The sequence below is a fragment of the Harmonia axyridis genome, chromosome 3, assembly GCF_914767665.1.
Source record: "Harmonia axyridis chromosome 3, icHarAxyr1.1, whole genome shotgun sequence".
NCBI lineage: Eukaryota > Metazoa > Arthropoda > Insecta > Coleoptera > Coccinellidae > Harmonia > Harmonia axyridis.
The window spans coordinates 4,461,925-4,477,852 of NC_059503.1; the positions used below are offsets into that span (position 1 = coordinate 4,461,925).

Below are 15,928 nucleotides of genomic sequence, written 5' to 3' on the forward strand. Positions count from 1 at the left end.
GAACAATCAAATTTGACATGAAGCGCGCGGAAATGAAACATATCAGTTATGCGATATTTCACTCAATTCGCGAGTTTCTCTACAAAGAACGCACTTGTTATGTCTCATAGTGAATCAACGTTTCATATTAACTCAAAATATATTGGAATTAATACCTAAATATATCAGAAATTCAGAAACAAACTTCTAGCGCGCCAAACGATGTGAAACAACCGATGACACTAGGAGAGCAAGAGTTGCCAAACCTTGAATTTCAGCAGGTAGATACAGAATAAAATTAATATTCTGCTTTTTATAAATTCAACAATTAGGAAAAATATCGGATTCCAAATATTCAAATTTTCATATTTAATCGGGTATCACTCAAATAAATATATTTCATTCAATATAATATACATTCATAATGATATAATAAATGAAATTTAATTGAAAATATATCACAATCTGACAACGTAATCTGACCATGTAAGGGAAATGTAAAAATTGAGTATACTTCCTCTATCTATGTTTATTAGTCTATTATTCATTTATAGTGTTAAAGTTGTTCAGCAGACTTGAAAATAACTTCCTTCTTTTTTGTTACATTTTCCAAACGATATGCAAGCTTATCAACTGACGATTATCCCATCAAAATATACTTCAAGAAATAATTTGAAAGGGGGGCTGTACCCCCTGCCCCCCTCGAGGCATCCGCCACTGCCCCCGGTTCTCGAGAGGCGTCGCCAAACGGTCTCGGTCGCCTGAGGCGTTCACGAAATTGTACCTAATGAAACTAGCATCTCGAGAAGGCGAGTCATTACAGGTTATGTTTGGTTAGAATCTCCGTAATCCGGTAGCGCCGAACGGATTACGATGATTGCCGTATTCCCACGATCGGCCAAACTGCGGCAACGGTTAATCAGGCAGGCGTTGGATTTTGGAAAGGAACGACGCTATTGTACTTGTCGATAGCAAGTGCTTGCACGTTTTGGTCTCTACTTGACGGATATTCTTCTGTATTTCGATAAAAAGTAGCATAATGGTCCCCAAAAAAAAATAAACTAGCAGTATACCTACAAAACAGTGGTACACACCCAAAGAACAAAGTTAGTCACAACTGAAAAGAAGATACTGCAAAAATATGGTGAGGTAAAATTCATCGTCACTTCAACTGGATTCAGCTTCTAATGAGTGTAATTCTGACGAAGTTGATGTAACAGATAACTTTTTCCGGCAATAAACAGTGATATTAAGGCAGCGAGAAGACTAATAGCTGTCATGACGTCATCGATGACGTAAAATTTAAGTCAACCTTTCATTACGTATTTTGCATTTGTGCTGAACGAAAAAAATCAACAAAATATATTGGATTCTGGTTCATATTTATCAGTAAAACAAGAGCTTCAGGCAGCTAATATAAACTCTTCAAATTGCCTGGATTATACAGGGTGTTAATGCATAAGTGAGACAAACTTCAGAGAGTGATTCGGCACACAAAAATTACGACAATTTACCGTATAATTTCTGTTCGCAAATGCTTCGTATTTCCAAGAGACTGGGTGTAAAATTTTTCTCGAATAACCCCCTGAAGTTTGTCGAACTTACCCGCTAACACCCTGTAATATTCAATGATTTTTTCAATTAAGTAGGAATACTAAACGTTTCCAAAGCTAACTAATTATGAAAGTCATATCAATTTCCACAACAGACATACCAACCTCCCAAATAAATAAACTTAACGGTGAATCATCTCAACCCCAAACAATACCTACTACCCCATTTATCCACCAGATTAAACCTAGCAGTAAACCACTCGGGAAAACTAATTTTCCCATCGAAAATTCAAACCGCAGATCTCCACCTATCCGTTTCAACATCTCCGCGATTCCTGATGATAGCCCACAACGAAACGGGGTGGAACGAGGAAATATGATGCCATCAAAGTCCAACGATATACAAGGGATCGTACCCAGCGGTCTGCGGTTCTTGAAGCAACCCTACCCTTTAGGTTGAACTTCCGACGTACCCCGACCCCGTTATTAGACACTGACAACCCCAACACGACTGCCCTGCACGTGTTCAACCCCAACCTCTATGATCTTTCTCGCTTACACAGTCCAAATAGGGACGCCTCTTTCTTGTAGCCGCGTTTGAAACTAACTCGCTAGAGGTGAGTTCAAAAACCACTATACGCTGTTCGTTTAATGGGAATAACTGAGTCACCTCAGACAGCAGGAATTATTTGTTAGTGTGGATAATTTTCCCATTGGTTTTTTGTTGTAGAAGAACTATTCCTGTTGAAATCTCGCAATGGAAAAATGACCACATCCCAACTTCTCATTCAGCAGGAATATGTCCGCAGGAATTCCTGCTGGCACAAAATGATCACAATGTAAAAAAGCGACCCTACCAAAATTTATTTTTCAGCAGGAAAAATTCAGCAGGAATTTAAAATTCCTGCTGGAACAAAAATGATCACAATCGGAAAAGCGACCTCATCGCCACCACTCGCAATTCCTGCTAGCAGGAATTTGCGCAACGCTTCCTCATTCCACCATAGACAATGCCCTGAGAAAACACTCCGGGAGAGAGGTGAAACGTGCAATCAAAAACCATTTAATAAACCATTACATTCAATTCCTGGTAACCGTGACGCAATTTATAAGATGTATTCGGAAAGATAATGGTAGAACGTTAGGAGAGGACTGAGGATCATCGGATAGAGATAACTCCGACGGTCCCGAGAGAGGATACCGAACTTTATCATCCAATTATATCAAATCGAGCCACTTCGCCAGCGCCCATACATCAAAGATTGCGGCCGGCAGATACTCCAAAGGGCGGTCTACACGTAGCGGGAATTCCTGCGGAGATCCTGGACGATAATCTGCGGTTGACGCTGGATGGACGCGGCAGGATCGTCTTGCGACAATCCTGATTGTAATGCGGGAGATTGGTGAGTGTACAAAGAGGAGATTTTGATGGTGATAGCAACGGTCGTATTGTCAACAGGATTCTGTGGGTCTTTGAAGTTCATGCCATACGATTATTGAACTGGATTCAGTCGAAATTTGATATACTGGGTGAAGTCAGTGTGGCGAAACAGTAGGCTGTTTCGTACCATACCCGTTAGCACAGGATAAGGAGGACGAACTGAATCAGGTTATTTTATTATGTTGTAATTTGGATTTTCGTTAATCTTCTTTTAAGATCTTGCAGCAAATTACGATATATTCTATATTGAAGTATGCCAAGTTGTTCTGAAAAACTCAACAGATTAATTTTCCTAAAAAAGAAGGGTCATTGAATACTCTCATCATTTCGAAAGATAATTGAATTCTAACCTCAAGAAGTAAGAATGTAAAGAATCCCCTTGCAGATGAATACTCTACTCAATAATAAGTTTGTTGCTTACATCAAAATTATCTTCACAAAAGAAAACCCAATCATGTAAACAAATGTTTTCGTATATGGTACTTCATTCTATATAATTCCAAGTGACGTTGTGTAAAATTGCATTTCGTAACTTACAGAGATGCATCTCCGACCGTGTGTACCCCCCTTTAGATCGGAGACGCGATCAGGTGAATATTCAGAAAGAACACAATGGAATCGAAGATCACTGCTGCTAACGGCCGCAAATCTGGCAAATGTCACAATTTATCCGTTTTAACAATCGACATGCATCTTTGCGGATGCATCGTTAGAAAATCCATTGAAACGGTGGGAAACGAAAAGGGGGGACTGGCTACACTAATGCCGGGTTCACAACGACGAACGTAAGACGTAAGTCGGATGCAAGAAGCAACTCTACGTGGAAAAATCTGGCGATATACTCATGTGAATCCTGCATTAGAGATTTATTGGTTGGATCTTGGATCATAGAATAATATTTGACAGTTGACAGAATTTTGACATTTGTTAGTATAAGTTGCATTTTGATTGTGTTTACATTGTGAATAAAAGAGGGAATGATTAAGAAACATAGTAAGTTTAAAGGAACGAATGATAGAACATACAAAACAAAATAACTGTATGGACTTCGATTTTTTTGAAACATAGAAGAATATTTGACAGTTCGTCAGTAAAAGTTAAGTTTGAAATGACGTTTTCAAGTTAAGGCTGATTTACGTCCCACGCTCGATGTGAATCCGGCATTACCAACATCTCCTCTTCCTACCATGTAAATATACCTGTCTGAGAAGAGCCAGATATTATCATGGGCCCGGTGTGTACGAATACCTGACCAGAAATGCGGGTCATTCTTGGAATTCTGTCAGGGGCACTTTTTAATGGTGACTGTTATACCTGACCGTCTCCGTAAAACATGGTATTTTGTGCTGAAGATACACGGAAAGCGGCTGTAACTAGACGAGATCGTTCTGGGAATGAGCCATCGTGAGTATTCGAAAGGTTTCCTGCGATCTTGCAGCAAAAAGTCTGCGAGTAGTTCGTTGTTTCCTCTTTTATCGACAAAGATCTCGACATTCGAAAAAAAATCGTATAATCGTATAATTTAAAAAAATTAAAATGAATTTCGAGAAAATATCCGCAAAATATTTATATCTGTAAACAAATAGTATCCGATTAATAAAATTAATAGTCTTAAATCTCATTAAAAATTAAAATAAATTAAATTAATTTCCTATTTCTTCATTTAAGATTCAAGATCTTAAATTTTATAAATTTTAAGAAATTTAATTTCATTTAAACTTGAAAAAATGACAATTTAAAATAAATTTCGAGAAAATATCCGGAAAATATTTATATCTGTAAACAAATAGTATCCGATTAATAAAATTAATAGTCTTAAATCTCATTAAAAATTAGAATAAATGAAATCAATTCCCTATTTCTTCATTTAAATTTCAAGATCTCAAATTTTTTTAATTTTAAAAAGTTTAATTTCATTTAAACTTAACGAATTAATAAGAACTGTATTCAAAAAATTTTTTAAATTAATTTTAAATAACATCCTACATAGAAAATGGAGGAGATAACGATCGAACTTTCGATATTTAGTTAGAAAACAAACAGAGCATTATCAGACAGAAAGGGAAGTTGTTAATTCTTCATTTTAATCGATATACGACCATTCCGAGGACCATTCTATTTGGTTAATTCTTACTAAATAAATTTCTATTCTATAAACAAATTTTTTCTTGTCCAAAAATTAATGAGTAGTAATTTTAAACTCGATTTCTGGATAAATGCCTACAAGAACAAATTTTTTTATTCGAATTTCACTTATATTAAGCCAAAAAATGTTCAAAACGTGAGAATTTCAGGGGTTGGGGGGATCATTTTCAACGAACGCTTCATTATCGGAAATTACACAATCAATTTGTTGCCATAACCTATAAAAAAAAACAACATAATGCCCTGGTACAAAAATGGTCGAGAGACACGCGAAAAGAGCCATCATCACGTGAAAGTGCGTGTTGAGGGAAGTTTTATGTCAATTTACCATAAATAAATCCACATTTCATTATGGGCAAAGACCGTTAGGTTGCAAAGGTCAACACTGTAATAGGGGGGTTAGAAAAATATGACGGTTCAATTAGCCAAAACGCAATCATTTATACGAAAATGTACATTGTATTCATTTCTGCCAGTTTTTTCAATTTCTTTAATCTTTAATTAATTTTTTATGAGGAGTCTCAGTATACAACTTGATAATGACAAAGCGTAAGAAAATATAGGGTGTTTTTTTCGAGGTATATAACTTTAAGTTGGCATTACTGTTAAAGATGGCGACCGATTTGACAGTTGTCAAGTGATTTATTCTCAGTTTGGTTTGGCAATTTATCATGAATAGACTCACGCGTGAACAACGCTTGCAAATAGTGCAATTTTATTTCGAAAATAATGGTTCTGTGCGGAATACGTATCGCGCACTACATGCATTTCATTTTGTTTAGCGATGAAGCGCACTTCTGGTTGAATGGCTACGTCAACAAACAAAACTGCCGCATTTGGAGTGAAGCTAATCCTCAAGTGTATGTCGAAACACCGTTACATCCAGAAAAACTGACTGTTTGGTGGAATCATTGGTCCGTACTTCTTCAAAAACGATGATGGCCAGAACGTTACAGTCAATGGTGATCGGTATAAAGCCATGATTACTAACTTTTTCATTCCTGAATTGAACAACCATGATGTCCAGGAGCTGTGGTTCCAACAAGACGGCGCAACCTGTCACACAGCTCGTGCCACAATCGATTTATTGAAAGATACGTTTGGTGATCGCCTAATTTCACGTTTGGGACCTGTGAATTTGCCTCCAAGATCTTGTGATTTAACACCGCTAGACTACTTTCTGTGGAGCTATGTAAAGTCATTGGTCTATGCGGATAAGCCACAAACCCTTGACCATTTGGAAGACAACATTCGCCGTGTTATTGCCGATATACGGTCACAAATGTTGGAAAAAGTCATCGAAAATTGAACGTCCAGATTGGACTACATCCGAGCCAGCCGTGGCGGTCAAATGCCAGAAATCATATTTAAAATGTAATGCCACAAGATTATCTTGCGGATAAATAAAATTCATGTCAATCGAATGATCCATCGTTGTTTTATTGCAATTTAAAGTTCTATAGCTCTAAAAAAAACACCCTTAAGTTGCTACTGTAATGGTAATAAAAAAAAAGCAATTTGATGGATAAAAAGAAGAAGGAATAAAAATGGAAATGAAAGAAGACAAGATTCCGATTAATCAACTAACAACTATCATAACACCTGCCAAAAAAAAATGTCAACTGTGAAATCCGAATTCGTTGTCGGGCTCGTAGCAAAACTGAACATCGAACACATGGCAGATACGTCGTCAAGGACTCTAAATCGTCCCTAATGAGAATATCCTGTTCGATATTCCATCCCAAGTCCGCTTTGAGACGTTCATCGAGAGAGACTCGATTTTACGCGGTGTGGTCCTCCGCCAACAGATAACGTTTCAAGCCGTAACAAGTACGTAATTCGATACATCTCAACCGGATGGATAACAGACGTTGGCCAAACTGTATACACTCGATGACGCTTCGTTCGGTCGGAAATTTGAAATTCGTCTGTCTGGCTTTGCTTCGACCTCTGGGTGGTTTTGTTGGGATGGTGATTGAGGTTTGGAGGTTAACTGCTAATGGATTAGTTTTCATTTTTTTGTTAAGGATTAATTCTAAAAATTTAAGTCAAATGAAACAAAAATGCGGAAGAATCATTGAAATATCTCTAGAAATGAAAAAGTTATGGGACTTTGAAGTTGCGCTTGGAAGAATAATTTCATAGTCTAGTGTGTGACGTCACGCCACTTACATGAGGCGACTGGTATTCGCAGAGTGCTTACGAATTCATTGTTGTACAATCACTTGTGCCGTTCGTGTCGTGTTTTGTTCGTTACACGATGGCTGAAATAAAAAAAAATTCTACAAATATTGTATTGTGCCTATGTGTGCAAGCACGACAAGACGAGAGGAAGAAGTAACTCCTGATGAGCTGGTAACTTGCCATTACAAGCTAACACAAAAAAAAGTTTCAGGCGAGAGACTTGTAAAAGTGAGAATGTAACCTCCAAGATACTGGAGTTCACTCTGGAATTGCAAAACGAGTCTTAGATGGTTCAGTGGTGAGAAGAGCTCTGATAGGAGCTCAATAATCCTTAAGGTAACTCTTTACACAGTAATCAATCAATGATCGATTACAGTATATTGAATCTGCAGCATCATCTACAGACTTTAACAGTCCTTAATCAATTAGTTGAGTAATGGATTGGGATAGCTTAGGAAGACATCAGAAGCGATCCTAGGCGTTTCAATAAGTGTATAAGAGAACAGAGATTATCAACATATTAATGATAGTGTTTCAACCTAAATAATCAGTAAAAACTTAAAAATTCTACTTTATTTGTCGACATAGTCACCTTCAAAAGTGATACATGTTCTCCAACAGTCCTCTAACTTTGCAATACCTTTTCTGTCAAAAGATTCATCCCTGCTTTCGAAATAGGCTTCAACCTTGGCAATCACTTCTTCATTAGAAATTTCTTTCCTGAGCATTCTTTTGAGGTCTACAAAAAGCCACTAATCACTGGATGCCATACCTGGAGAATAAGCTGGGTGGTCTAGCAATTGAAAGCGCAATTTGTTGAATTTGATCATAATTTTCATCGATTTGTCACGAAGAGCTTTGTCAGTGTCACTTCACCTTCAAAATCTTGATCCAGTCTTCCCTTTATGTTCCAAAATTTTGACACAAGTCTTTTGAAGCTTGATACTAACTTGACAAAAATGTTATGGCACTGACCATGCCAATTGTGCGCCAGGCCCTAACTCATTGAGTGACTTGTTACATGGAATGCCAAAATGGTATTGCTCTTGGAATTCAATTTCACTTATTCCAGTTTTTTTTTTGATGATTTAACAACTTTAGGCTATTGGTTGAGGGATTATCTGAGATTACAGGCTTATGTCAACAAGAACACGACTACCAATGCATCAATGGACGAAATTAGAAGCTCTGTAATATTTATTAGAGCTGAGACCTTATCCGTGGAAGAAGAAGAAAAGGGAAGAAGAAAACTAAAATCTAATCGAGTCGACTGACTTTTTATATGGATGGCCAAAATCTTTGGTATAGCTCTTGGCGTTTAATTTCACTTATTCCAGTTTTTTTTTTTGATGATTTAACAACTTCAGGCTATTGGTTGAGGGATTATCTGAGAGTACAGGCTTATGCCAACAAGAACACGACTACCAATGCATCAATGGACGAAATTAGAAGCTTTGTAATTTTATTAGAGCTAAGACCTTATCCGTGGAAGAAGAAGAAAAGGGAAGAAGAAAACTGAAATCTTTTTTTTTATGATTTAACAACTTCAGGCTACTGGTTGAGGGATTATCTGAGATTACAGGCTTATGCCAACAAGAACACGACTATCAATTCATCAATGGAGGAAATTAGGAGCTTTGTATTATTTATTAAAGCTGAAACCATATCGGCGAAAGAAGAAGAAAAAGGAAGAAGAAAACTAAAATTTAATCGAGTCGACTGACTTTTTACATGGATGGCCAAAATCTTTGGTATGGCTCTTGGCGTTTAATTATACTTATTCCAGGTTTTTTTTTGATGATTTAACAACTTCAGGCTATTGGTTGAGGGATTATCTGAGAGTACAGGCTTATGCCAACAAGAACACGACTATCAATTCATCAATGGAGGAAATTAGGAACTTTGTATAATTTATTATAGCTGAAACCATATCGGCGAAAGAAGAAGAAAAAGGAAGAAGAAAACTAAAATCTAATCGAGTCGACTTCCGTACTGGTAGCCAAAAATTCGGCAATTAGCCTGACCACTGACCCAGTATCGTATCATTAACGCCTTATCGTATCCAAATCTAATCTAAAAGCAAGCCATGTGCGTATCAGTGTGAAACGAGGTGTATTTCCCCGGTTCACAGAGCCGTGACTGATTTGGTGGCCGTTTTTCCACGCCATAGTGGTATCGTTTACATGTTTTCTTTAAATCGCGCTCTTACGGACTCGGCACCGTGACTTTAACCAGACCTTGTATCCACTGTTCCGTGGCCATTATCTTCTTCATTGTTTAACATATTTTATGCGTTCAATGTTGCATGGGTGTGCGCTCATCGTTTTGTCCTGTCTTTTTATTTGCTCTTTCGCATGTAAAAATGATTCTTGTTTGTTATGAGCGGTTTCGTTCGGAAGCGGAGCAGAGGCGGATTAGGTAGATTTATATGAGCTTGTTCTCAATTTTAAATTTTTGAATTTGGCGATGGCGATGGCCTATTAGACATTTCTTCTTCTTCTTCTTCCGCTTTTTTTAGGCTCACAGCCTGTTTTTTTCCAACTCAATCATGCTATTAGACGTTTATGAGAAGTAATCATAATTTTGTGCTGAAAATTTGTATGGTGGGTTCACCCTAGAATATTTTTCGTTCTCTACAACTTCTGATTAAACCATAAACAGACTACTACTTTCTTATTTCGATAGATAGCATTACAGCAATATATCATAACTTGGGTAAATACCTCAGAGTAATAAACATAGATAGAGGGAGCATATGTCATTTTCAGTGAGCAAATTTTGTCCCCAACATGAACTATCAAATTTGACATGAAGCGCGCGGAAATGAAAACATATCAGTGATACGATATTTCACTCAATTCGCGAGTTTCTCCACAAAGAACGCACTTCTTATGTCCCATAATGAATCAACGTTTCATATCAACTCAAAATATATTAAGATGAATACCTAAATATATCAGGAATTCAGAAAACAAACTTCAAGCGCGCCAAACGACGTGAAACAACCGATGACACTAGGAGAGCAAAAGTTGCCAAACCTTGGATTTCAGCAGGTAGATACAGAAAATAATAAATATTCTGCATACTATAAATTCGACAATCAGGAAAAATATCGGATTCCAAATATTCAAATTTGCATATTTGATTGAGAATTACTCAAATAAATATATTTCATTCAATATAATACACATTCATAACGATATAGTAAAATTGTGGATTTGAAAATATATCACAATCCGACAACGTAATCTAACCATGTTGGGGACATGTAGAAATTGCCTATACTCCCTCTATCTATGTTTATTACTCTCGTATTTACCTTGAAACAGCACTGTTTCTAACTATGTTTTCCCTGTGTGCTGGGACTAGAAATCCCGAAAAACATTGTTGATAATAATTTCTAATTGTAGAATGAAGTGGGCACTCGCATGAATTATAGCATTGTTTATCGCGTAAATGGTACCTTTTGTTTGTTTATTCGTACAGTTTATCTTGAATTCTCTGTGTATGAACTCAAAACCAACAGTTCAACCGAAGAATTTACCTACATATTCAAGTGGTCTCTCAATATTTGTTCATTAGAGCTTGGTGGGGAATGTTTAACTTTTGACAGAAAGGCAAACTTCAGTTTAAGGCTCTTAATAACCGCATGAATAATCTGTTGATAATACAATTTACACATTCTGTATTGGAGATAGGTGTTCTATGTATTCGTCGTACTTGTATTTCAACCCGACTAGGTATGTACAATTTGATGTCGAAGATACACAAATCGTATTTATCTTTTGAGTTATTCTTTGTCGAGAGCGGAGATTGTAAGAAGCGAAGTACCCAGAACGATTTCTGCACTACGTTTGAAGTCAATGGTATGTTCACGTCACCAGATAGAATAATACCTATCTTTATGTACATTTCGCTCTTATCGGAATTCTATAGGACCTCGTCTCAATCGATTTAAAGTGCAACGATTTCGAGATTATCTCTACAACGATTGGATTCTCACGAACGTTTGGGTCATAACTTAAAAATAGATATTTTTTATACAGTAATAACCGTTTTCATGGCCATTTTAAGATCAAATTTATGGAAATTAGGCGTTTTCCAATGATGTTTCATGTTGAATAGCCCACTATCCAGGCAGCTGCCATATTTTGACATTTGACAAGTAAAAAGTAAGTCACAACTAAATATGGAACGATGCACGCTTAAACAACATTGAAATTGTTAAAATTCAATACAAAAATGGTGAGAATCTAACAGTCAGAGACTAGAGTTTGCAAAACTTAAATTTTTTTTCGGGTCGTACGTTAATAAGCAGAATACGCTCTATTAGTGATGACGTCACACACCGCCATTTCAGTTCTCCTGTCAGTTTTCGGAATCCAAACAAACAAATTGTCATTCAAATTAGTACGTTGTCGTTGAAGAAATTGGCTTATTTTTATAAATAAGATTATTTAAGGAACTATTTTACTATTAATTGATATACAGAAGGCACGAGATTAATGTCAGTAAGTTCGAACTTGAAGTTCAACTAATAAACACGGCTTTATACAAAATCTGGGGAATGATACAGGATTCAAACTTACTGGCATTAATCTCGTTCCTTCTGTCTATCAATTAATACTGAAATCGTTCCTCAAATACTCTTATTTATGAAAATAAGCCAATTCCTTCAACGACACCGTACTAATTTGGATGACAATTTATTTATTTGGATTCCGAACACTGACAGGAGAACCAAAAATGGCGGTGTGTGACGTCACACTAATAGAGCGTATTTCACTAATTCCATCTGCGAAGTTTTGTAATATTCTCTTTGATACAAGGTGTTCCTAAATTGGTACAAAGTACAAAGGAAAATTATAGATTTTTGTAAAATTCGCACAACGCTCGATTCTCTTCCGAGGAACGCCCCCTGTCCCCCCTCAAAAATATATATTTTTTGAGATATCTTGTAGAATAAATTTTCCACAAGATGAAAAAAAATTAAACCTCAATCTAAATTGTGAAATTTCAACATTCTTAGGCCCAGTTTCACCAAATGCTTTAATCTTGACTTGGCTCTTAAGTGAGGCCTTAGATCACGATTAATGTAATGTAGCGTTTCACCACACTCCAAAGCGCCATTTAATCGACCAATCGCGATTTAGCACTAATCGGCCATTTTCGGAGGATTATAACCTTTCAAGTTGAGATTAATAATTATTTATCAGTATGGAACTCTTGTCTATGTAATTATTTTTCCGGAAATTTCTAATTTTTGGGTCAATTTTATCAAAATATGACTATATGTATAGGCTCAATATTTCCAATTTAAAATACACGTAAACTTTGTTTTTGTGTTTTATGAAATTTATTGCAAAGAATAATTTATTGACATGTTTGATCGAAATATTATTTAAGAAGCAGTTAAACTTGTTAATAAAAATAAATAAGTTAATAAAATTACTTAGGTATATAGTTTTTTTTTTCCAGAATGTGTGGTTTTGTGAAATGGGATAATTTCTTTTTAACTTCTGCAAGTTTCCGACATTTCGAAGCACATCACTCGACATTTTCTGCAAAAATTAACTTTGTTTTTTGTTTACAAGATGACAAATGTTTTGAAATGTTATGAGTTATGAATGAATGACACCTGACACCTAGCGCCAATGGTGGTCATCACTGCTTATACGATACAGAACACTATATAACTTTTTGTTCACAACGTTGCCAAATGGTTTGACTATTTAATCGCGATTTGGTTAATCGCGATCATCTTCGGACGGGTTGATGCATGGTGAAACAGAAAACACTGTTAAGCCTGCTTTAGTAACAAGCGGAGTTTAATCAATCTGGGATCAAGTGCTGTTTGGTGAAACTGGGCCTTAGACCTTAGTGTGTTTATCCTGCCTGAAATATTCCAGGGGCGCAGCGAACAAGCCAGCAAATTCACTCTAATTCACAGGGTCGTTACAGTCTTAATAATATCATCAGGGGTTTATAACACTTGGCGGTTGGAATTTTCATTTAATGATTATAATCACTTGTGAAATAAGGCAATAACGCCATATGTTGTTGCCACGCTGCCCGGGGTGGTGTGTAGGACGTATAGGGGAGGAACACAATATAAGCAACTAAAAGCTCAACCCCTACAAATAAGGGTCGGACACCCCGAAACTGCCGACTATATTGCATTACAAAGGGGCAAGAAGAAGTTTGAAGGACCCTCACCATGTCCTCGGTGTCTTACATCAGGGGGGTTCTTAACGAATTGAGTTCGGTTCCCTTTTGAAGGGGGTTGATGAAAATAAGAGCGATGACAACAAAAAATTTAGTGGAAAATGATTTGAAAATGAAAAATTGTGACCTGCGTATCTGTTGCCTTTGAGGACATATCCTCACGTAAAATACGCGGTCATGAACTTATCAGTGGCGGAGTTGTCTGAGGGGGTCTGTATCCAAATGTGTTGAAGGACCAAAGGTCCCCCAGGGTGAAGTTTTTCATGAAATAAAGGAACAAGAAATATTCGAATTCAATTAAACTTGTATATATGATGAAGTCTTTATATAATTTTTAACCAGATTTTTAATTAATTTTAATTTCGGAAAACTTCGAAAAATAGTTTCAGAAATATAAAATGTGCAGATATAACATCCGGCAATCTGGATAAAAGGCTATGGGATTTTATCAGTACTAATTTTCAGAATGAATTTTCTTAATTCAAATTTCAAGCATGTTTTCAAAGCAAATACATACTTAGTGGTTTTTACTGAAATATCCTCCTATCAGACCACTAGTCCAAAAGAGGATGGAGAGGCTTTTCAACAATAATTCTTTGATTTTACGAGCCCCAAATGCGAAAATACGCTCTATTAGTGTGACGTCACACACCTACATTTTTGGTTCTCCTGTCAGTGTTCGGAATCCAAACAAATAAATTGTCATTCAAATTAGTACGGTGTCGTTGAAGGAATTGCCTTATTTTCATAAATAAGAGTATTTGAGCAACGATTCCAGTATTAATTGATAGACAGAAGAAACGAGGTTAATACCAGTAAGTTTGAATCCTGTATCATTTCCCAGATTTTGTAAAAAGCCGTGTTTATTAGTTGAACTTCAAGTTCGAACTTACTGGCATTAATCTCGTGCCTTCTGTCTATCAATTAATAGTAAAATCGTTTCTCTAATTCTGTGGTTATTCCGTTCATTCTTCCACATCTTGTAGAACAAAATCGTGCGAGAATATATCAGAAACGCACAGTTTTCATGGTTATATTTTATTATTCTATGTTGGTACTCCGAACTTTCCGCCACGGCTTTTTCTGTCAATTCATCAATTTGCCTTAAAGAAATCAGTTCTGCCAACCATTATTTTTCAATGCAAAAATCACTAAAATATATTTATGGAAATATTTCATTAATTTCAATGAAAATGCAATGAATTAGAGAAAATAATGTATAATACTCGTACAGAAGACTCATTCTACCACTCGTTCATTCCAAAACTCGCCACTTCGTGGCTCGTTTTAGAATTTTGAACTCGTGGAAGAATATCAATGCCTTCTGCACTTGTATTATAAATAACTATTCTTAAATAATCTTATTTATCAAAATAAACCAATTTCTTCAACGACAACGTACTAATTTGAATGACAATTTGTTTGTTTGGATTCCGAACACTGACAGTAGAACTAAAATGGCGGTATGTGACGTCATCACTAATAGAACGTATAGAAAACAGTTAATTCAAAATTCAAACCTCCAGCTTTAAAAAATAAATTCAGATAATTTCACGATGGATAGAAAATTCACGAATGAAACATCGCTTTCGCTTGGCATACCCATAAATTCCCATAGAAAGTCCGTGTTTCGAGAAGGCCATTCTATAAATTCTCAAGAATCGCCCTGTTCACCCCTATATACCTGCACACTGCTCAAGCCAAGGGTGCTTCAACGTTCTTGAATGGAGTATTCATATCAGCTGTCACTATTTATTGCCCAGGGTCTTTTTGTAACATCACTCTCTACCCCTAGGCTTACCAGGGGTGGGTATTTAGCTTTTATTGTAGGGTCGTTATAAACGTGGCAGAGACCCTAACAATTAGACACCCCGACTTAACACAAACCGGAATCTACCCCATTGTTGTGAATGTAAATATTGGATTTTTAAAAATCCATAATGTGATTTCTACGGTCGATCGGATTAGGTCTAATCGTTGATTTATCTTTCGGCTTGTCGTTTTGGGTTTGTTATTTCCGATTATCAGCCTTTTTCCGATCTTTGGGGTGGAAATTTCAACCCCTGAAACATTCAGTTGAATCGGTTTTTCTAATAGGAATGATACAATTTCAAATGGTAATAATGGCAACACTGTGTATAATTTTTTGACATTTCTTATGTCATTTACGTTCTTTAGGTAATGCCATTTCATGGAAATGATACACGCTTCAACAACGTTATACTTCAGAATTTGAACCCAAGATTATACGCACTATTAGTGTGATGTCACACACCGTCATTTTTGGTTCTCCTGTCAGTGTTCGGAATCCAAACAAATGAATTGTCATTCAAATTAGTACGGTGTCGTTGAAGGAATTGCCTTATTTTCATAAATAAGAGTATTTGAGCAACGATTCCAG

The 15,928-nt window shown here is 36.3% G+C and overlaps 1 protein-coding gene across 3 annotated transcripts in view; it reads right to left on the minus strand.

The window, feature by feature from the left end:
- The window catches only part of LOC123675874 (transducin-like enhancer protein 3-B), a 170,369-nt gene that overhangs the window by 149,740 nt on the left and 4,701 nt on the right, over positions 1–15,928 (minus strand). The gene's annotated exons all lie outside the window — the stretch shown is intronic.